The following is a 23,268-nucleotide window of genomic DNA, read 5'->3' on the forward strand; positions in this document are numbered from 1 at the left end:
GTTCACAGCGCCTCCTCAATGAGCCTCAAACGCTAGGGAGTAGAAATAGGTTTTGAGCCTGGACTTAAAGGAGTCAACCTCCATCCCCATCCCTCCCCACCTCCCTCATCCCTCCACCCCTAACTCCCCCCATCCCTCCTTCCCTCCATCCCTCCCCCCTCCCTCCACCCTTCCATCCCTCTCCCCGTCCCCCCTCCTTCCACCCTCCCTCCACCCCTTCCGGTTACAATGGAAACCCTACGGGGATGGGCCCAACGGGGAAAGAGGGGTACTGGGAAAAGGGGAGGTCCCCCACCCCTCCCCCCTTCAACCCCTCCCCTCCCCCCCTCCCTCCCACCTCCCTCCCCCTACCCCCTCCCTCCCCTCTCCCTCCCCCTCCCCACCCTTCAACCCTCCCCTCCCCCTCCCCTCCCCTCCCCCCTCCCTCACCCTCCTCTCCTCCCTCCACACCTCCCTCCTCCCTCCCTCCCCCTTCCCTCCCTCCCCTCCTCCCGGTTACAATGAAAACCCTACGAGGACGGGCCCAACGGGGAAAGAGGGGTACTGGGAAAAGGGGAGGTCCCCCTCCCCCCTCACTCCCCCCCTCCCTCCCCCTGCCCCCCTACCCCCCTCCCTCCCCTCTCCCTCCCCCCTTCCCCTCCACCCTCCCCTCCCCCCTCCCCTCCCCCCTCCCTCCCCCTCCCCTCCTCCCTCCCTTCCCTGCCTCCCCTCCTCCTGGTTACAATGGAAACCCTACGAGGACGGGCCCAACGGGGAAAGAGGGCTACTGGGAAAAGTGGAAGTCCCCCTCCCTCCCCACTTCCCCCCTCCCCCCTCCCTCCCCTCTCCCTCCCCCCTCCCCCCCCCTTCCTCCCCTCCTCACCTCCCTCCTCCCTCCCTCCCCCTTCCCTCCCTCCCCTCCTCCCGGTTACAATGGAAACCCTACGAGGACGGGCCCAACGGGGAAAGAGGGGTACTGGGAATAGGGGAGGTCCCCCTCCCTCCCCCTTCACCCCTCCCCTCCCCCCTCCCTCCCCCTCCCCTAACCCTCTCCCTCCCCCCTCCCCCCCTTCCCCCCATCCCCCCTCCCTCCCCCTCCCCTCCTCCCTCCACACCTCTCTCCTCCCTCCCTCCCCCTTTCCTTCCTCCCCTCCTCCCGGATACAATGAAACCCTACGAGGACGGGCCCAACAGGGAAAGAGGGGTACTGGGAAAAGGGGAGGTCCCCCTCCCTCCCTCCCCCTCCCTCCCCCTCCCTCCCCCTCTCCCTCCCTCCCCCCCCCCACCCCCCTCCCTGCCCTCTAGCTACCCCTCCAATCCACAGGAACTGATCCTGAATCTATAGAACATTGGAAAATGATCACCAATGCATCCACAATTTCTAGCGCCACCTCCTTAAATACTCTGGGATGCAGACCATCAGGCCCTGGGGATTTATCAGCCTTCAGTCCCATCAGTCTACCCAACACAATTTCCTGCCTAATGTGGATTTCCTTCAGTTCCTCCGTCACCCTAGAATCTCTGGCCACTAGAAAATCTGGGAGATTGCTTGTATCTTCCTTAGTGAAGACAGATCCAAAGTACTTGTCTCTTGATCAACTCGTCTGTCATTTCCTTGTTCCCCATAATAAATTCCCCCGCTTCTGTCTTCAAGGGACCCACATTTGCCTTGACTTTACATACCTAAAAAAGCTTTTACTATCCTCCTTTATATTATTGGCTAGTTTACCCTCGTACCTCATCTTTTCTCCCCGTATTGCCTTCTTAGTCATCTTCTGTTGCTCTTTAAAAGAGTCCCAATCCTCTGGCTTCCCACTATTCTTTGCTTTGTTGTACTACTTCTCTTTTATTTTTATGCTGTCCTTGACTTTCCTTGTCAGCCACGGGTGCCTCTCACTCCCCTTGGAATCTTTCCTCCTCGTTGGGATAAATTGATCCTGCAACTTCTGCATTATTCCCAGGAATACCTGCCATTGCTGTTCCACCGTCTTCCCTGCTAGGGCCTCCTTCCAGTCAATTCTGGCCAGCTCCTGCCTCATGCCTCTGTAATCCCCTTTGCTATACTGTAACACTGACACTTCCGATTTTCCCTTCTCCCTCTCAACTTGTGGAGTAAAACCTATCATATTGTGATCACTGCATCCTAATGGCTCTTTTACCTCGAGTCCCTTTATCAGATCAGGTTCATTACACAACACTAAATCCAGAATTGCCTTCTCCCTAGTAAGCTCCAGTACAAGCTGTTCTAAGAATCCATCTCGGAGACACTCCACAAACTCTCTTTCCTGGGATCCACTACCAACCTGATTTTCCCAGTCTACCTGCATGTTGAAATCTCCCGTAACCACCGTAGCATTACATTTGCGACACGCCAATTTTAGCTCCTGATTCAACTTGCGCCCTATGTCGAGGCTACTGTTTGGGGGCCTGTAGATAATTCCCATAAGGGTCTTTTTACCCTTACAATTCCTAATTTCTATCCATACTGATTCTACATCTCCTGATTCTATGTCACCCCTTGCAAGGGAGTGAAGATCATTCCTCACAAACAGAGCGACCCCACCCCCTCTGCCCACCTGTCTGTCTTTTCTATATGTTGTGTACCCTTGAATATTCAGGTCCCAGCCCTGGTCCTCTTGTAGCCATGTCTCAGTGATTCCCACAACATCATAGTTTGGAAGGGATGAGTTAACCAGGGAGTTGCGGAGGGAACAGTTTCTACGGAAGGATGAAAGGGGTGGAGATGGGGAGATGTTGCTTGTGGTGAGATCCCGTTGGAGGTGGCGAAAATGTCGGAGGATTATGTGCTGTATGTAATGGCTGATAGGTTGGAAAGTGAGGACAAGGGGGACTCTGTCCCTGTTACAACTTGGTGGGGGGAGCAAGAGCGGAGTTGAGGGATATCGAGGAGACCCTAGTGAAGGTCTCATCTATGATGGAAGTGGGAAACCCCCGTTCCCTAAACAATGAAGACATCTCAGACGTCTTGGTATGGAACACCTCATCTTGCCACTTATGCCGCATAGACGGATGAATTGGGAGAAGGGAATAGCGTCTTTGCTGAAGGCAGGGTGGGAAGAAGTGCAGTCCAGACACTGTGGGAGCCAGTAGATTTATAATAGACTAGACCAAGTGGACCCGTTGGGCTCATTCCTCATAGAGGGGGGACAAGGAAGGGGAGAGGGTGTCACTGAGCGAGCCTTGGACCCAAAGCCTCTCCTGTATTTGTGTAGCACCATCGACCCCCCCACTCAATCCCCTTATCCCCCCTCCTCTCCCCACTGACCTACTCCATCCCACCCTACCCCATCCCCACTTGCCCCTCCCCACCCCTACTACCCGCTCCACCTCACTCCCCTCCCCCTCCCCTCACCCACACTCTCCCCCCACCCCCCCACTCTTCCCCCCACCACCACTCTCCCCTCCTCCCCACCCGCACTCTGCCCTCCTCCCTACCCCCACTCTGCCCGCCTCCCACCCCCACTCTCCACGCCTTCCACCCTCCCTCCTCCCCAAATAATACAGAAGATGGACACAAAGAGCTGGTGTAATTCAGCAGGACAGGCAGCATCTATGGAGAGAAGGAATGGTTAACGTTTTCGGTCGAGACCCGTCTGCAGACTGGTTAGGGAGAAGGAATGAGAGATATTGGCGGTGATGTGGAGAGATAACAATGAATGAAAGATATGCTAAAAAGTAATGAAAATAACTGAGTTACTCCAGCTTTTTATGTCTATCTTCGGTTGAAAGCAGCATCTGCAGTTCCTTCTCACACATGGAATAGTACAGTACATGAACAGACCTACCGGCACACAGTGTAAGTGCCGAACATGTTGCCAGGTTGATTTGAGAGCACAGGGGCCTAAAAGTATAAAAGTAATCTAAAAGAGATTCTCCAGACTAATTTATTGGGGGAGATAGTTGTCCTATCATTAAAGGCCAAAGAAATTCCATTTGTGTCTTTTGTTGAAGACTCAGAAAAATGTGACGTGTTTAGTGAGATCACATTGTACTGACGGGACTGTTCTTATGCTGTACTGTACTGTACTACCCATATAATCACTGGGAGAACATGCAAACTCCACACGTTGGAAAGCAGTGACGGAACCGGTCAAAGTCAGCATGGATTTATGAAGGGGAAATCATGCTTGACTAATCTTTTGGAATATTTTGAGGATGTAACAAGTAGAATGGATATGAAAGAGCCAGTGGATGTGGTGTATCTGGGTTTTCAAAAAGCCTTTGACAAAGCCCCACACAGGAGATTAGAGCCCATGGTATTGGGGGTAGGACATTGACATGGATAGAGAACTGGTTGACAGAAAGGAAGCAAAGAGTAGGAATTCACAGGTCCTTTTTAGAATGGCAGGCAGTGACTAATGGGATGCCGCAAGGCTTGGGGCCGGGACCCCAGTTGTTTACAATATATATTAATGATTTAGACGAGGGAATTAAATGTAACATCTCCAAGATTGCAGATGACACAAAGCTGAGTGGCAGTGTGAGCTGCGAAGAGGAGGCTATGAGGCTGCAGGGTGACTTGGATAGGTTGGGTGCGTGGGCAGATGCCTGGCGGTTGCAGTATAATGTGGATACATGTGGGGTTATCCACTTTGGTGGCAGAAACAGGAATACAGATTATTTTCTGAATGGTGTCAGATTCGGAGAAGGGGAGGTGCAACAAGACCTGGGTGTGCTTTAACATCAGTCACTGAAAGTAAGCATGCATGTAGAGCACGCAGTGAAGAAAGCTAATGGCATGTTCGCCTTCATTGCGATAGGATTTGAGTTTAGGAGCAAGGTGGTCCGACTGAAGCTTTACAGGGCCCGTGGTTCAGGTTGGGTCCCAGTTATTTCAGTGACTACATTAAACTGGGTGTTGACTCCAGGAAGCTTGTGATGGGCGTTCCCTGGTATGGTTATGACTACACTTGCACGCGTTTCTCTGAGGTAGGGTGTAGGTCTTGTCTGTCCTCACCACTTTCAGTGAGATTTTGATCCTTATTTGATTGTGGCCACGTAAACGGTCATTGTGATGATTAAAGATGTAATAACAGTGCATTTGGAAGGCAGTGACAGGAACGGTCAAAGTCAGCATGGATTTATGAAGGGAAGTCAGGGTTGACTAATATCGAATGTTTGAGGAAATAACAAGTAGAATGTACAAGGGAGAGCCAGTGGATGTGGTGTATCTGGACTTTCAAAAAACCTTTGACAAGGTCCTACACAAGAGATTAGGCAAAATTCGATCACATGATATTGGGGATAGGATATTGACATGGATAGAGAGCTGGTTGGCAGACAGGAAGCAAAGAGTAGGAAATAACGAGTCCTTTTCAGTGGCAGGCAGTGACTAGTGAGGTGCTGCAATGCTCAGTTATTTACAATTTATATTAGCGATTTAAATGAGAGAATTAAATCTACCATCTCCAAGTTTGCGGATGACACAAAGCTGAGTGGCAGTGTGAGCTGCGATGAGGATGCTATGAGACTGCAGGGTGACCTAGATAGGTTGGGTGATTGGGAAGATGCATGGCAGATGCAGTATAATGTGCATAAATGTGAGGTTATCCATTTTGGTGGCAAGAACAGAAAGGCAGATTTGAATGGTGTCAGTTTAGGAGAAGGGTAGGTGCAATGAGACCTGGGTGTAGTGGCCTGGCGGAGGCCAGAGAAAAGGCAAGACGCCAGGCAGTGTTTAGTTAGATTCTTTATTAGGCTGTGAGCTGGTGCCCACAGCGTAGTTCTCCTAGGGATGATCCACGCCTTCCCTTGGTCTGGCTTTTAACCCCTTTCACCTGTCCGTCACGTAACGAGGGGGCTGACCCGAGGAGTGGCCTGATCCGCCACAGGACCCCCCCCAAGAACCGGAGGTACAAAACGGACAGGAGGGCGCACGAGGCGACCAGCCCGGGTGCGCACCATGACCGGCGCAGGGACCGGCGACTGACCGACAGGTGGAGGGGTCGTAGCAGACACTGGAGGGGGTAGCTTGGACGGGGGGCGACCGCGCGGGCGGGGCTGTGCAACCGGCACCGGCCGATCAATGTCCACGTGTGCCGGCTTCAGCCGTGCGATCGAAACAGTCTCTCTGCGACCCCCCATGTCCAGAACGAATGTGGCCGAGCCGTGTTGTAGGACCCGGAAGGGGCCCTCGTACAGCCGCTGGAGAAGTGATCGGCGTGCGTCCCTGCGCAGGAACACAAACTGGCAGTCCTCCAGAGCGGCAGGGACGTGTGGCTGGAATGTCCCATGACGTGATGTGGGCACAGGTGCCAGCCTGCCCACCGTCTGCCGAAGACGTTGCAGGGCGTCAGAAGGCTGCTCCACTCGACCGTGCGCTGGTGGGATGAACTCCCCGGGAACCGTCAAGGGGGCCCCGTACACCAACTCGGCGGAGGAGGAGGCCAAGTCCTCCTTGGGTGCGGTGCGGATCCCCAGCAAAACCCACGGCAGGGCGTCCACCCAGTCTGGGCCCGTGAGCCGAGCCTTCAGGGCAGCTTTCAGCTGGCGGTGAAAGCGTTCCACCAACCCGTTCGACTGTGGATGGTACGCCGTAGTGTGGTGTAGGCTGACACCCAAGAGTCTTGCCATGGCCGACCACAGTTCCGAAGTGAACTGTGGCCCCCGGTCGGATGTAATGTCCAGTGGCACCCCGAACCGGGCGATCCAGTGCGCCGCCAAGGCCCGCGCGCAGGTGGCCGTCGAGGTGTCTGCCAGCGGAATGGCCTCCGGCCACCGCGTGAAGCGATCTACCACAGTGAAGAGGTGGGTCATGCCCCGGGACGGCGGCAGCGGCCCCACGATGTCTACATGAATGTGGTCGAAGCGCTGCCGAGGGACACGAAACTCTTGCAGAGGCGCACGCACGTGTCGCTGGATTTTTGAAGTTTGGCACGGGATGCAGGTACGTGCCCAGTGTGCGACCTGCTTACGCAGCCCGTGCCACATGAAACGGGAGGATACAAGGGCCACCGTCGCCCGAATGGAGGGGTGAGACAGCTCGTGGAGCACCTCGAATACCCTGCGACGCCAGACGACAGGGACGATGGGCCGCGGCAGGCCAGTGGAGGTGTCGCACAACAGTGTTGTATCCCCGGGGCCACAGACAATGTCCTCCAGCTGCAGGCCGGACACGGCTGTACGATAGGCGGCCATCTCCTCGTCCCCCAGCTGTGCGGCTGCTAGGGCCGACCACCAGCGACCTCTGGTGGCGTCTGGCTGAATTGTCGGCGGGCCGTGCGAGAAGGACGTGCCGGCACCGGGGTTCCCGATGGCGGCCGGATTTCGCCGCGGGGGTCGTCCTGAAACGGGGTCGACGGCGGCCCCAGCTTGCTGTTGGCCTTCCGACGCCGCGGAAAAGACGGCTAGGGCTGCCAGGTCCTCCCGACGGGACATCCAAATTTGGTCAGCGCGCTCGCCCAGCCGCTGCGTGTCGGTGAAGGGGTCCTCTGCGAGCTGAGAACGGAGGTCGACGGGGAGCTGCCGCAGGTAGGCCTGCTTGAATAAAAAACAGGGCGGGTGGTTGCCCATAAGGGCGAGCATGTCCTCCAGAAGGGCCGACGGCCGTCGGTCCCCGAGCCCCCCCTGGCTCATAACGCGAGTTGCCCTCTCGGCGTCGCTGAGGCCGAACCTCCTGATAAGGAGTTCTTTAAGGCCCTTATATTTGTCATCCGCGGGGGGGTCATTAAGGTAGGGCTTTACTCGCCTTGCTGTCGCCTGGTCCAGGGCGCCGACGACGTAAAAGTACTTCGTCAAGTCGACGGTTACCCCTCGCACAGCAAACTGTGCCTCTGCCTGCTGAAACCAGACCTCAGGCTCTTCGGTCCACAGGGTCGGGAGTTTGAGGGAGACGGCCTCGAGGTCGGCAGGACCGAGGGCGGCAGGACCGGGTTGCGCGAGGGCGGCAGGACCGGGTTGCCCATTGTTCGACATCACTACGTGTGATGTCCGTCGAGGTCACCAATGTAGTGGCCTGGCGGAGGCCAGAGAAAAGGCAAGACGCCAGGCAGTGTTTAGTTAGATTCTTTATTAGGCTGTGAGCTGGTGCCCACAGCGTAGTTCTCCTAGGGATGATCCACGCCTTCCCTTGGTCTGGCTTTTAACCCCTTTCACCTGTCCGTCAAGTAACGAGGGGGCTGACCCGAGGAGTGGCCTGATCCGCCACATGGGTATCTTTGTACATCAGTCACGGAAAGTAAGCATGCAGGTACAACATGCAATGAAGCAAGCAAACGGCATGTTTGCCATCATTGCGAGAAGATTTGAGTTTAGGAGCAAGGAGGTCCTACTGCAGTTTTAGTCTCCTAATTTGAGGCAAGACATTCTTGCTGTTGAGGAAGTGCAGAGTAGGTTCACCAGGTTAATTCCCAGGATGGCGGGACTAATATATGATGTGTGGCGCGTCGAAAAAGGCCCGAAATAAAGGCGAGGAGCCGGGTATTTTGGGAGGTTTGATTTTATTACGGATGTCAGACCGGCCAAATCTGCTGGAATGGCTTTGCACCCAAAACCTCGTCCTTTAAATCCATAACAAATGGCCGCCCCCCTGGACCTGTCCATTCCCATGCCGAGAGGTCGGTAGTGGTATGGCCCGAACCTTGGGAGTCGCCACAGGACACCCCCCCAGAACCGGAGGCACAAAACGCACTGGTGGTCACACAACCCGACCGTGTACGAAAGTCGGCCAACAGAGGGGCCGGCGGAGGCACAGTTGGAGGGACAGGTGTTGGGACAGGTGGTGGGACCCGCAAAGGGGGGCGACCCCGTGGTCGAGGCTGGGCAACCCGCACCGGTTGGTCGATGTCTAAGTGGGCCGGCTTCAAGCGGTCAATTGACACGGCCTCCGGCCGGCCCCCCATGTCCAAGACAAAGGTTGTCTGCCCGTGCTCCAGCACCCGGTACGGGCCCTCATACGGCCTCTGGAGTGGCGTCCGGTGGGCGTCACGGCGCAGGAACACAAAGGCGCAGTCCCGGAGGGGCGATGGCACGCAAGGGCAGAATGTCCCATGGCGGGACGTCGGCACCGGTGCGAGCTTGCCAACTCACTCTCGAAGGCGCTGTAGGGTGGATGAGGGTGGTTCCACTCGCCCCGGCAACGAGGGCACAAACTCCCCGGGCACCGTGAGCGGTGACCCATATACGAGCTCCACTGAAGATGAGGCCAGGTCCTCCTTGGGCGCAGTCCGGATGCCCAGCAAGACCCATGGTAGCTCGTCCATCCAGTCCGGGCTGGAGAGTCGTGCCTTCAGCGCTGTCTTCAGCTGCCGGTGGAACCTCTCCACCAGGCCGTTTGCCTGCGGGTGATAGGCTGTGGTGTGGTGCAGCCACACGCCCAACAGGTGGGCCATGGCCAACCACAGCTCAGAGGTGAACTGTGGCCCCCGGTCCGAAGAGATGACCACCGGCACCCCAAAGCGAGCAATCCAGTGAGCGGCCAACGCCCGAGCGCATGTAGCTGTGGCTGTGTCGGCCAGCGGTATGGCCTCCGGCCACCGCGTGAAGCGGTCCACCACCGTGAGGAGGTGGGTGATGCCCTGGGACGGCGGAAGAGGGCCTACAATGTCCACATGCAGGTGGTCGGAACGCCGGCAGGGTAGACCGATCTCCTGGAGTGGCACCCGGACATGGCGTTGGATCTTCGCCGTCTGGCACGGAATGCAGGAGCGGGCCCAGTGGCCAACATGCTTGCGCAGACCGTGCCACATGAAACACGCAGCTAACAGTGCGGTCGACGCCCGGATGGATGGGTTTGCCAGCACGTGGACCACGTCGAACACCCTCCGGCGCCACGCGGCCGGGACGATGGGGCGCAGATGACCTGCCAACACATCGCACAGTATCGTCGCTCCTCCGGGGCCGAGGGGGACATCCTCAAGGCAGAGGCCAGAGATGGCAGTCCGGTAGGCTGGCATCTCCCCGTCCGTTAGCTGGGCCTCCGCCAGGGCAGAATAATCAATGCCGGGCGCCACTTCTAAAACGGCATTGATGGCGGGGCGAGACAACGCGTCGGCCACTCGGTTTTCCTTCCCCTTGTGAAGCGAATGGAGGTGGTGTACTCAAATATATATGCCAACTGGCGCTGCTGTCGGGCGGACCACGGGTCGGAAACCTTTGCCAAAGAGAACGTGAGCAGCTTGTGGTCCTTGTACGCGGTGAACGGGTGGCCCTCCAGGAAATAGCGAAAGTGGCGCACCGCCAGGTACAGAGCTTGGAGCTCGTGGTCGAATGCGCTGTACTTCCTCTAGGCGTTGTCGAGGTGCCGGCTGAAGAAGGCCAGGGGGTGCCAACCCCCGTCCGTCAGTTGCTCCAGTACGGCACCAACCGCCGACTCTGAGGCGTCCACCGTAAGGGCTGTCGGGGCATCCTCCCGTGGGTGAACCAGCAGCGCAGCCCGAGCCAGGGCCTCCTTCACGCCGTCGAAGGCTGTTACCACCTCGTCGGTCCACATGACGTCCTTATGCTTCCCCGCCAGCAGCTAGTATAGCGGCCGCATGGTGTGGGCCACGGATGGCAGGAACCGGTGATAAAACGCCAGCATGCCGACAAACTCCTCTAGGCCATGCACCGAGGATGGGCGGGAAAACCGGCGGATGGCGTCGACTTTGTCCGGCAGGGGAACCGTGCCCTGCGAAGTCACTCGGTGGCCGAGAAAGTCAATCGTGGCCACGCCAAAGCGGCACTTGGTGCGGTTGATAGCCAACCCGTGCTCGCTGAGCCGCTGAAAGAGCTGCCGGAGGTGGGCACAGTGCTCCTGCTGTGAGCGGCTGGCTACCAAGATGTCGTTGAGGTAGACGAACAGGAAATCCAGCCCGCGCCACAAGCCGCCCATCAATCGTTGGAATACCTGCGCGGCGTTCTTGAGGCCGAACGGCATCCGTACGAACTCGTACAGTCTGAACGGCATGATGATTGCCGTCTTGGGCACATCCTCCGGTATCCACGAGGAAGCGGCCCCCGGAGCGCCGATCCCAGGCGAAGAAGTGGTGAATCTGGCCGGCCGCCGCGGGGACTATTGGCAGCCGGCCCGGCGTTTCCCGGGAACGTGCACGGCTGGCGGCATTGTCGGGCTGCAGCACCCCAGCGCTGGTGGTAATAACACCAGTGCCTCCTGCTGGTGCTGGCTGCAGCCTGCTGGTGTGGGACTGCAGGTGCAGGTGCAGGACCTGCAACGGCCACAGGGGCCGATCTCGCAGGCATCCAGGGGAGCAGCTGTCACTCCTTCCACTGCTCCCCCACCTGACCGGAGAAAATCAGGCGCTGCTCGAGTGATGTTTAGCGCGCTGAAGTTATCCCGGCGCGCCATCCACAGGATGTCATCAAAGGAGGCGTCGGTAATCTGCAGGCGAATGTCTGCCGGCAGCAGGTGCAGGTACGTATACTCAAACATCAGACACGACCATCTCCTTCAGGAGGCTTGATGGGCGCCGGTCACCTAGGCCCTGCATGTGGAGGAGCCTTTCGGCGCGCTCCATTCTGGTCAGCCCGTAAGTTTGGAGCAGCAGCTCCTTCAGGGCTTTATACTTATCGTGGGTGGGGAGGTCCTCGAGGAACTCCGTGACCTCTTCGGCCATGTCCTCGTCAAGGGCTCCCACCAGGTGGAAAAAACGGGTGTCATCTGCTGTGATGCCCCACGGCTGGAACTGAGCCTCCGCTTGGTGAACCCAAACGCGAGGCCGGGTGGACCAGAATGTTGGGAGCTTGATGGCTACCGCATCGACAGCTGCGGCCTGGTCGGCCTGCGAATGGTCGGCTTTCCATCTTGCGTCCATTATTTCATCAATGGACTGTTCAGGGTCACCAATGAGGCACGTCGAAAAAGGCTCGAAATAAAGGCGAGGAGCCGGGTATTTCGGGAGGTTTGATTTTATTACGGTTGTCAGACCAGTCAAGTCTGCTGGAATGGCTTCGCGCCCAAAACCTCGTCCTTTATATCCATAGGAAAGGGCCGCCCCCCTGGACCGGTCCATTCCCGTGCCGAGGAGTCAGTAGTGGTATGGCCCGACCCTTGGGAGCCGCCACAGATGAAAGATTGGGTCGACTGGGCTTGTATTGACTGGAATTTGGAAGATTGAATGGGGATCTTATAGAAACATATAAAATTCTTATAGGATTGGATAAGCTAGATGCAGGAAACATGCTCCTGATGTTGGGGGAGTCCAGAACCAGTGGTCACACTATAAGAATAAGGGGTAGGCTATTTAGGACTGAGATGAGCAAAATCTTTTTCACCCAGAGAGAGTTGTGAACCTGTGGAATTCTCTGCCAATTCGCTGGATGTTTTCAAGAGAGAGTTAGATTTAGCTCTTAGGGCTAGAAAATTCAGGAACGGGGTACTGATGTTAGATGATCAATCTTGATCATATTGAATGGTGGTGCTGGCTGGAAGGGCCGAATGGCCTACTCCTGCATCTATTTTCCTAGTTTCTATATTTGCTAACTTTCTGGAGAAGGGATTCGTTTGCTTTTCCAGGGAAATGGAGGTGAAAATAGCTTCTGTCTTGTCATGTAAACTGTCCCATTAGGGCACCTTGTTGTATTTCGAACTACCCAATATTTCTGCTGCATATTGATTTATTTGATAAATAGTGATGACGTTGAGCCTTTCCACGGCCTACAGTTTGCCCTCGCTGTCCATGATGTTGATGTGATCCCACTTTCCCATCCACTCCCTACACACCAGGGACAATTTACAGAAGCTAATTCACCAACAAGCCTGCACGCTTTTGAAAGGTGGTCGGAAACCGGAGCACCCAGAGAAAACCTACGCAGTCACTGGGAGAATGTGCAAACTCCGTAAAGACAGCACCCATGGTCAGGACTGAACCCGGGTCTCTGGCTCTGCGAGGCAGTGGCTCTACTGCTGCGTCACCATGCCGCCCTAAAAGGACAGTTTCTTCCTAGCTGTTATCAAGCAACTGAACCATCCTCGCGCGAGTGGATGTCTCCACTTGTGGGAGAGTCTAGGACTAGTCGTCATAGCCGTAGAAGTGGTGAATCTGTGGGATTTTTTTGCCACAGACGGGTGTGGAGGCCGTCAGTGGATATTTTAAAATCAGAGATAGATAGATTCTTGATTAGTACGGGATCAGAGGTTATTTGGAGAAGGCAGAATAATGGGGTTAGGATGGCGATATAGATAAGCCATGATTGAATGACAGAGTAGACTTGATGGGCCGAATGGCCTAATTCTACTTCTGTCACTTATGACCTTATGACCTCACCACCGAGAGGTATTGAGTCTTGAACTCCGATCTAACGCATGAGAGATCTTTGAACTATCTTTAATAGTCTTTATCTTGCACTAAATCTTGCAACCTATATCCTATATTTATGCACGGTGGATGGCTTGATTATAATCATGTGTAGTCTTTTCTTTGACTGGGAAACCATGCAAACAAAAGCTTTTCTCAATACCTCCGTACGTGACGATAATAAACTAAACTGATGTGAACTATCTTTATTTACACGCACACATCACATATATGTTTTTTACATGTCTCAGGACAGTACCTGTGAATTGGAAAATTCTTCTCAAAAAACCCACTGTAGTTATCCAGTGGCAAGAAGGATCCCGTATAAAGAAATCGTACAACGCCTGCCAAGATCTCTGACTGGAAGGTTGTGGAACGATGACCAGAGTGTCCCATATTTTGTCTACATGGTAAGATCGTACATGGGCTGCTTGTGAGTCAGACAATGCAAATATTACCATCTGTAAGATTGAATCAGTTCTGTGTAAGGGATTGTGCAAAGCTCAGAACATTGGGTCTGTATGGTGGAAAGAGGGTGAAGACTAAGAACTGCCAAGCATCTGGGAGTGAATGCACCTCATCTTAAATCTAATCCCATTTTATTAAGTGCTGTGTGAATCAAATACAGACACGGAGATTGTCTTGAGTTTAAAGAAGAGAATTTACACCAACTCTGCCCTCCCCGATGGACAAAAATGATCCACATTTTCACTCCTTTGTCTTTTAACCCATCGACACAAGGGCGATATAGTGGCGCAGCAACAGAGTTGCTGCCTTACAAAGATGAGTAGTATGTAATCTGTTTTACCCAAGAGTTTATGTACTGGAGTAGCACCATGGGGAAAAATGGCCAACCTTAAGAAGTTAAGGATGCTATTGAGACAATAAATAGATTTATCATGGTGCTTATATTCCACAGCGTAGCTAGTTTAGTTAAACATTGGGGTTTGTAAACTAAGCTGAGGGTAATAAAACTGATCAGGGAGTAGTGACTTTTATTGCATCAATTTGTTATCCAAATAGGAGAGTGGTTTTGTAAATAGCAAGCAACATAAGGCTAAAAATATCTCTGGGGAAAGACAAAGCTGAAAGGCCACAGAGGTTAAGAATAAGGCATAGGCAATTTAAGATGAGATGAGGAAATTTTTTTTTGCCCAGAGTTATGAATCCGTGGAATTCTCTGCCACAGGAGGTAGTGGAGGCCAATTCACTGGATGCTTTCAAGAGAGAGTTAGATTTAGCTCGTCGGTCTAACAGAATCTAGGGATATAGGGAGCGAGCAGCAACGGGGTACTGATTTGGATGATCAGTCATGATCATATTGAATGGCGATGCTGGCTCGAAGAGTCGAATGGCCTACTCCTGCACCTTTTTTCTATGTTTATGTTTCTACGTAAATACAAAATTGCCTCCTGCAATAGACAAGTGAATGATTGGCTACTCAGTGTTTAGAATATTTTAAAAGCATTTGAAGATGTTCCACTTCAGAGGCCAGTGTGCAAAATTGAACATCTGGGACCAAAGGTTTTGTACGCAGTGGGTCAGGCAGCACCTCTGGAGAACAAGGATAGGTGATGTTTCGGGTTGAGACCCTTCTTCAGACGCCAGCATCTGGTCTACTGTTTCTGTGCAAAACAGTTCCGTGTACTGTGATATCGAATGTGCCGTCCAGACAGATGTGAACCGTTTTCAGCATTGTGTGGACCTAACCTTACCTTCTGTCTGTGTAACGCTCCCCGGTTTTACGACAGGATGGTAAAACCTACCACCAGGTCTGGTATGACGATCCAGAGAGCATTTCAATGAAGTCAACTTTCTTGAAGAGGCTAAACTTGGTGGCATTGGTGTGATGAATCTAAGTGATTTGGACCCCAGTAGAACCGCCAGGGCAACGTTGCATGCTGAGGAAATGTGGAATGCCCTCTGCCCTCCATGAAGATTATCCTGCGCTCAAAACATTTAATCTCTGTATAATCTATCGCTTAGTGTTCCAAGGAAACACAACAAAATGAACTGCTTTTTATCTTCGGAAGTGAAACAAACAAAAATCTGGAAAACAGACTTGACATTTTGTCTAATAAATTGGGGCAAAATGCAAAGAGAGGTACCAATAAATTTGCACTTAGATGGAACATGGTGAGAAAGCAAGAGAACAGTGGGACCTTCTCTCTCTCCCATCGCCCTCTGTGATTCCTGCAGCTCCCCTGCACTTTGACTGTATTCTGACCCAGGCTCACCACTCAAACCTGCCTCACCTGTATCCACCTATCACTTGCCAGCATTTGTCCTGCCCTCTTTTCTCTTCCAAGTTTCTTCCATGTCCCCCTACTCCACCCACAACAATCAGTCTGAAGAAAGGTCTCGACCCGAAACAACGCCTATCCATGTCCTCCACAGATGCTGCCTGACCCGCAGAGTTACTCGAGCATTTTGTACCTTTCCTTGATAAACTAACATATGTATTGTCTTGCCACTGACTGGTTTGCATACCAAAAGCTTTTAATTGTACCGCAGTATACGTGACAATAAACGCAACTGTATAATCGCGATGCACTTACTTGTTTCTATATCCCTCATCTTTCTAGCTTTCATCTCTCTTCCCCAATCACTTTGAAGAAGGGTCCCAATCTAAAATGTCATCCATCCATTCCCTCCACAGATGCTGCCTGACCAGCTGAGCTACTCCGGCACTTTGTGTTTTGAATGAAGATTATAGCTCAGCATAAAAAGATCTTTTAACCTCCATGCCTCGCTGTCTCTACAACTTAGCAAGCTCATCTCCTCATTTTCCAATTGCAATGAAGGATGTTTAATTTGAAACATGAACTCAGCTTCTCCCCTCACTAACGCTGTCTGATCTGCTGAGTAATTCCAGCATTTCATACTTTTATTTGGAATTTCCAGCAACCACAAATGATTGCTTCAATCAATTATTTGGACTCTGATGTATCGGTCTCATTTTTCTTCACTTTCTCCAATTCCTAATTCGCTGGAATATAGAAAGAAGAACAATGCAACACAGGAACAGGCCCTTTGGCGACACCAACACCAACTCATATCTGCCTCTATGAGATCGATATCCCTCCATTTCCTGGACAACCGTGCTTATCCAAAAGCCTCTTAAACATCACTGTGGCATCTGTCTCCACCATCCCCCTGGCAGCATGATGTAGGCACCCCCCACTCTGTATAAAAAAAACTAGTCCCGCACATCTCCTTTAAACTGTGCCCATTTCAACTTAAAACTATGCTGTCTAGTCTTAGACATTTCCACCCTTCGAGAAAGATGCTGATTGTCTACCCCTTCTATGCCTCTACTAATTTTATATAGTTCTATCAGGTCTCCCCTCAACCTCCGATGCACAAGAGAAAATAATTCAAGCTTTCCATTATCTTCTTAAAGCTAATGCTGTCTAATCCAGGCAGAATCCTGGTAAACCTCTTATTCACCCTCTCCAAACCCTCCAGCCTCTCTGTCCTCACGTTCTTGATTCCCCAACTCTTGGTAAAAGGTTGTGTGCATTTGCCCTACAAATCCCCCTCACTGCACATTTATGTGTATGTGACAAATAAACTTGATTTGACTTGACATGAACTTATATAAAGGTATAAAAAGGTACAAAGAACAGACAAATGAAAGGTATGAAAAGAACAAATCAAGGCCGGCTCAAGGTACGGTGGAGCTCACAATGGCCCATTGTTGGCTCTGGAAAAGCGATTGTTGGCTCAACCCAACCGACAATCCAGCGGCATGTCTATTGATTTCCCTAATTGCATGTAAACCTTGCATTCCCTCTCTCTCCGTCCCTCCCCCCACACTAGTCGTCCTGCCAGTTTCACTGTTGTTCTGCTGTTTCACTATTTGCATCTATTCGTTATCACTTTTTCCAGAGCCAGCAATGGATCATTGTGGGCTCCACCTTTCCTTGATCATCGTTGCTTCCTTTGATATCTTCTTTTCATACCGTTCATTCATTTCTTCTTTGTTCCTTTTCATACCTCTTATTTCCCTCTCCCCTGCCTCTCAGTCTAAAGTAGGGTCTCGACCCAAAATGCCACCTATTCCTTTTCTCCAGAGATGCTTCCTGACTCGCTGAGTTATTCCAGCATTTTGTGACTTATCTTCAGTGCAAACGAACATCTGCAGTTCCTTCCTACTCATCCTATATACCTTAATTGGTACACGTGGCAATAAAAGACCCTTGAAACCTTTGGAACCTTTGAAAACTCTTTTATTATAACATTATTTTAAATTTAATAGGGTTACTGTGAATTGTATATTTAACTTATCTCATGTTACACTGTCAACTCTGAGGCATATTGCTACCTTCAGTTAATATAATAAAAAGTATAATAACGTACTAACTAATACTAGGTAACCATAACAGTGCAAAACTCTTAGTCAGTAGTGCAATCACAGATACAGTCCACAGAAGATCACAGTTGCCGAGGTTAGTGTTGTGCAGCGTACAAGAGCTTGATGTTTGCTGGGAAGAAGCTGTTCTTGAATCTGGAGGTCGCGGTTGTCAGGCTCCTGTACCTTAATCCCGATGGTAGCAGCGAGATGAGAGCGTGGCCAGGGTGGTGTGGATCTTTGATGATAGTGGCTGCATTTTTGAGGCAGCTTCTCCTGTAGATCCCTTCAATGTAGGGGTCAGCACCTGCGATACATTGGGATGTGTACACCAATCTCTCTCGCTTCCAAACCAAGGTGTGATTCAGTTTGAACCTTCAGTCTAATGTAGGGCCCCAACTGGAAATGTCATCTATCCATGTTTTCCACAGATGCTGCCTGACTCTCTGAGTTACTCCAGTGCCTTGTGTCCTTTTGTGATTCAACCATTCAATACAGTCTAACACTGTGGTCCACATGGTTCAGCACCAACCTGGACATGTTTTTTCCTAACATTTATTTGGCACTAATTAAATTTTTTGTGCTCAGCTTTCTTTTCGACTTTAATGTGTAATTAATGTATATTTTAATGGTTTCATGTGTGTCTGAGTTTATATCTTAAGGATAGCGGAGTGAGGGGGTATGGGGAGAAGGCAGGAACGGGGTACTGATTGAGAGTGATCAGCCATGATCGCATTGAATGGCGGTACTGGCTCGAAGGGCTGAATGGCCTCCTCCTGCACCTATTGTCTATTGTTTCTGCCACTGCACCCACTACACCACTGAGTCGGCATTAACAACGTTTATTTTTACATCTGCCTTTCATTAGCTAGAAATATGTTTGAATAGATAAAATGCCAGATCTTGAGGGCAGATTCATGTCAACTTATTTTAAAATATTCATTGTTAGTTCACTCTACAAGGTACAATTAAAGCTTGGCATTCGGTGAAAACAAAATGTTGGCATTTCACTCAATGAGAGCACAGAGCATTCCACATTTCCGCAGTTTGCATGACAGCTAGTGCATGAGAAGAGTAGTTCAGAAAGTTCCCAAACCAAACGCTAATGCCTCCAAGTTTCAATTTCTTCATGAAGGTTGATTTCATTGAGATACTCTCAGGATCATCGTACCAGACCTCGTGATATTTCTTTTCGGACTGGTAAAAAATGAAAGAGTTAATGTCTAGAAGTCAATATCACCAACAACCTCTTCTGGACCACCCATTTTGAATCAACATCCAAGCAAGCAACCAATGCCTCTTCTTCCTTAGAAGGCTTTGAAAGTTCGGCATGTCCCAACAACTCTCACCATCTTCTACAGATGTGCCGTAGAATGCATTTTATTGGGATGCATCACAGCTCCATCCAAGACCACAAGAAATTGCAGCGATTTGTGGACGCAGCCCAGACCATCACACAAACCAATCTCCCTTTCATTGACTCCATTTATACCTCACACTGCCCCGGCAAGGCCAGCAGTATAATCAAGGACGTGTATCACCCTGGCCACTCCCTTTTCTCCCCTCTCCCATCAGGCAAAAGGTGCAGAAGTGTGAAAATGCACACCTCCAGATTCAGGGACAGTTTCTTCCCAGCTGTTATCAAGCAACTGAACCATCCTACCACAACCAGAGAGTAGTCCTGAACTGCTATCCACCTCATTGGTGACCCTCGGAACTCATCTTTCATCGTACTTTATTAGCTTTACATGACACTAAACGTTATTCCCTTATTATGTATCTACGCTGTAAATGGCTCGATTGTAATCATGTATGGTCTTTCTGCTGACTGGTTAACACACAACAAAAAGCTTTTTACTGTACCTCGGTACTCGTGACAATAAACTAAAGTGAACTGAACTACAAGAAGGGACTTGGATCGCACCAGTTCATTTACAGCCACAGTTTTAAAAATGTTCAAAACAACTTTAATAATTTAAATGTGTACTTGTTTTGTAGTCAGCTGAAGAAAGCACTGCCATTTTATTTCCACTTGAAAAATCAGGAAGTTGCATTAATTAATTTACACACACTGACACTGGTGCAGCAGGTAGAGCTGCTGCCTCACAGCGCCAAAGATCCGGGTTCAATCCTGACTTTGGGTGCTGATTATGTGGTTTTGTACCTTCTCCCTGTGATTGCATAGGCTTCTTCTGGGTGCTCCACATTCCTCCCACATCCCAAAGACCTGTGGGCTTGTAGGTTAATCAGCCTCTGTAAATTGTGCCCAGTGTGTAGGGAGTGGATAACACAGTGGGATAACATAGAACTAGTGCGAGATTGACTAGAGGATTGGGAAGGCAGCTACAACTCTCGCTCGCCTCACACCTCGAGTGTGGACCAATCCAAAGCTGACAGTGAAGACAAAGATAGCAGTCTACAGTGCCTGTGTCAACAGCACGCTGCTGTGCGGCAGTGAGACATGGACTACATATGCCAGACTGAAGAGAAGACTCAACACCTTCCACCTTAGAAGCATCAGCCATATCCTGGGTATATCCTGGCAAGACAGAGTGTCCAATGCCAAGATTCTGTCTCTCGCTGGCCTTCCGAGTATGTACACTCTACTCAGGCAGCGCAGACTGTCGTGGCTGGGCCATGACCACCGCATGGAGGATGGCCGTATTCCAAAAGACATCCTCTATAGAGAGCTGACATCTGGGAGGAGAACCATCGGCCGCCACCAGCTACGTTACAAGGATGTCTGCAAGAGAGATTTGAAGTATACTCCGCACCTGGAGTATTGTGTACAGTTTTGGTCTCCTAATCTGAGGAAAGACATTCTAGCCTTAGAGTACAGAGAAGGTTCACCAGATTGATCCCTGGGGTGGCAGGACTTTCATATGAAGAAAGACTGGATAGACTAGGCTTATATTAGCTGGAATTTAGAAGACTGAGGGGGGATCTTATTGAAACATATAAAATTCTTAAGGGGTTGGAGAGGCTAGATGCGGGAAGATTGTTCCCGATGTTGGGGAAGTCCAGAACCAGGGGTCACAGCTTAAGGATAAGGGGGAAGTCTTTTAGGACCGAGATGAGATTACATTTCTTCACACAGAGAGTGGTGAGTCTGTGGAATTCTCTGCCACAGAAGGTAGTTGAGGCCAGTTCATTGGCTATATTTAAGAGGGAGTTAGACAATAGACAATAGACAATAGGTGCAGGAGTAGGCCATTCAGCCCTTCGAGGCAGCACCGCCATTCAATGCGATCATGGCTGATCACTATCAATCAGTACCCCGTTCCTGCCTTCTCCCCATACCCCCTCACTCCGCTATCCTTAAGAGCTCTATCCAGCTCTCTCTTGAAAGCATCCAACGAACTGGCCTCCACTGCCTTTTGAGGCAGAGAATTCCACACCTTCACCACTCTCTGACTGAAAAAGTTCTTCCTCATCTCCGTTCTAAATGGCCTCCCCCTTATTCTTAAACTGTGGCCCTTTGTTCTGGACTCCCCCAACATTGGGAACATGTTTCCTGCCTCTAATATGTCCAATCCCCTAATTATCTTATATGTTTCAATAAAATCTCCCCTCATCCTTCTAAATTCCAGTGTATACAAGCCTAATTTCTCCAACCTTTCAACATACGACAGTCCCGCCATTCCGGGAATTAACCTAGTGAACCTACACTGCACGCCCTCAATAGCAAGAATATCCTTCCTCAAATTTGGAGACCAAAACTGCACACAGTACTCCAGGTGCGGTCTCACCAGGGCCCGGTACAACTGTAGAAGGACCGCTTTGCTCCTATACTCAACTCCTCTTGTTATGAAGGCCAACATTCCATTGGCTTTCTTCACTGCCTGCTGTACCTGCATGCTTCCTTTCAGTGACTGATGCACTAGGACACTCAGATCTCGTTGAACATCCCCTCTTCCTAACTTGACACCATTCAGATAATAATCTGCCTTTCTATTCTTACTTCCAAAGTGAATAACCTCACACTTATCTTCATTAAACTGCATCTGCCATGTATCCGCCCACTCACACAACCTGTCCAAGTCACCCTGCAGCCTTATTGCATCTTCCTCACAATTCACACCACCCCCCAACTTAGTATCATCTGCAAATTTGCTAATGGTACTTTTAATCCCTTCATCGAAGTCATTAATGTATATTGTAAATAGTTAGATGCAGCCCTTGTGGCTAAAGGGATCAGGGGGTATGGAGAGAAGGCATGTACAGGTTACTGAGCTGGATGATCAGCCATGATCATATTGAATGGCGGTGCAGGCTCGAAGGGCCGAATGGCCTACTCCTGCACCTATTTTCTATGTTTCTATGTTGGTGCTCGATGTCGATGTGGAGTCCTGGGAGAGCCTTGCAGCTGACCATACGAGGTGGAGAGCTACCCTGAACCAACCTCTCAAAACGGGGGAAGAGAAACTGATGAACGCAGCGGCAGAAAAGCGGGCACGCAGAAAGGAGCATAGCAACTTCAACAAACCAGAGACCGCACACAAATGTGACCTTTGTGACAGAAACTGTCGCTCCCGCATTGGTCTCTTCAGCCAAAAGTGACGCTGCTCTAGCCGAGGTGTGGAGCAAGCAGCGAACTAGGATGCATCACCCATGGTCAGCCATGACCGATGGGGCCTAAGAACAGTGTGAGTGGGTGATCGATGGTCGGCGTGTACTCGGTGGGATGAAGGACCTGTTTCTCTGTTGTATCTCAAAACTAAACTAGACTAAGCTAAAACTAACCTGAACATCACACATTTACAGCCATCAAGATAAAAAAATATTTTTGGCCTCCTATAATTGATATTGGTTTATCATTGTCAAATGTACCGAGACAGTGAAAAACTTTGTTTGCATGCCATCCAGTCAAATCTAACTGTATAAGAATACAGTCAAACCATACATAAATACAATAGGTAGTGCAAAGAGAAAAATATCAGAGTGCACGATATTACAGTGTTATAGCATTACAGTCACTGAGAGAAAGTGCAAGGTCCACAATGAGGTAGTATAAGAAAATAACTGCAGATGCTGGTACAAATCGATTTATTCACAAAATGCTGGAGTAACTCAGCAGGTCAGGCAGCATCTTGGGAGAGAAGGAATGGGTGACGTTTCGGGTCGAGACCCTTCTTCAGGTTGGAAAATCTGGATTACACCCTAGCTAATGGGAAGACTGTTCAGTTGTCTGATAACAGTGGGGAAGAAGCTGTTCTTGAATCTGGTGGAAGGAGGAGAAAAGGGAATGACTGGTGTCATTGAGTGGTCCTTGATTAATGACCATTGCTTTTTTGAGGCAGCATGAAGTGTCATTTAAACCAAAATCTGGAAATCTGAAATAGAAACAGAAATCGTGGAAAGTGTTCAGCAGCTCAGGCAGTGTTAGTGTAGAGAGAAACAGAGTTGGTGATGTTGGTTTAGGTTTAGGTTTATTTCTTGTCAAGTTTACCAAGGTACAGTGAAAAGCTTGGTTTTGCATGCTGTCCAATCAGATCAGATAATACCTTGCATAAATACAATCGCCAAACACAAGTACAATAGGTAGAGCAAAGGGAAAGATACAGAATGCTGAATATAGTTAGCATTGTAGCACACAAGTTCCAGAGACAAAGTCCAATGTCCATAATGGGGTAGAGGTGAATCGGACTGTACTCTAGCTGATGGAAGGACCGTTCAGAAGCC

At 50.7% G+C, this 23,268-nt stretch overlaps 1 pseudogene across 1 annotated transcript; it reads left to right on the top strand.

Moving 5' to 3' along the window:
• The first annotated feature begins 2,768 nt into the window (after positions 1–2,768).
• LOC144598191 (di-N-acetylchitobiase-like) lies at positions 2,769–15,662 on the top strand (annotated as a pseudogene). Its single transcript, XR_013547832.1, has 4 exons — positions 2,769–2,792; positions 4,774–4,929; positions 13,484–13,642; positions 14,984–15,662. The product of XR_013547832.1 is annotated as a di-N-acetylchitobiase-like (transcript).
• The last annotated feature ends 7,606 nt before the right edge of the window (positions 15,663–23,268 follow it).

The sequence above is a fragment of the Rhinoraja longicauda genome, chromosome 11 (genome assembly GCF_053455715.1).
Source record: "Rhinoraja longicauda isolate Sanriku21f chromosome 11, sRhiLon1.1, whole genome shotgun sequence".
NCBI classification, from domain to species: Eukaryota; Metazoa; Chordata; class Chondrichthyes; order Rajiformes; family Arhynchobatidae; genus Rhinoraja; species Rhinoraja longicauda.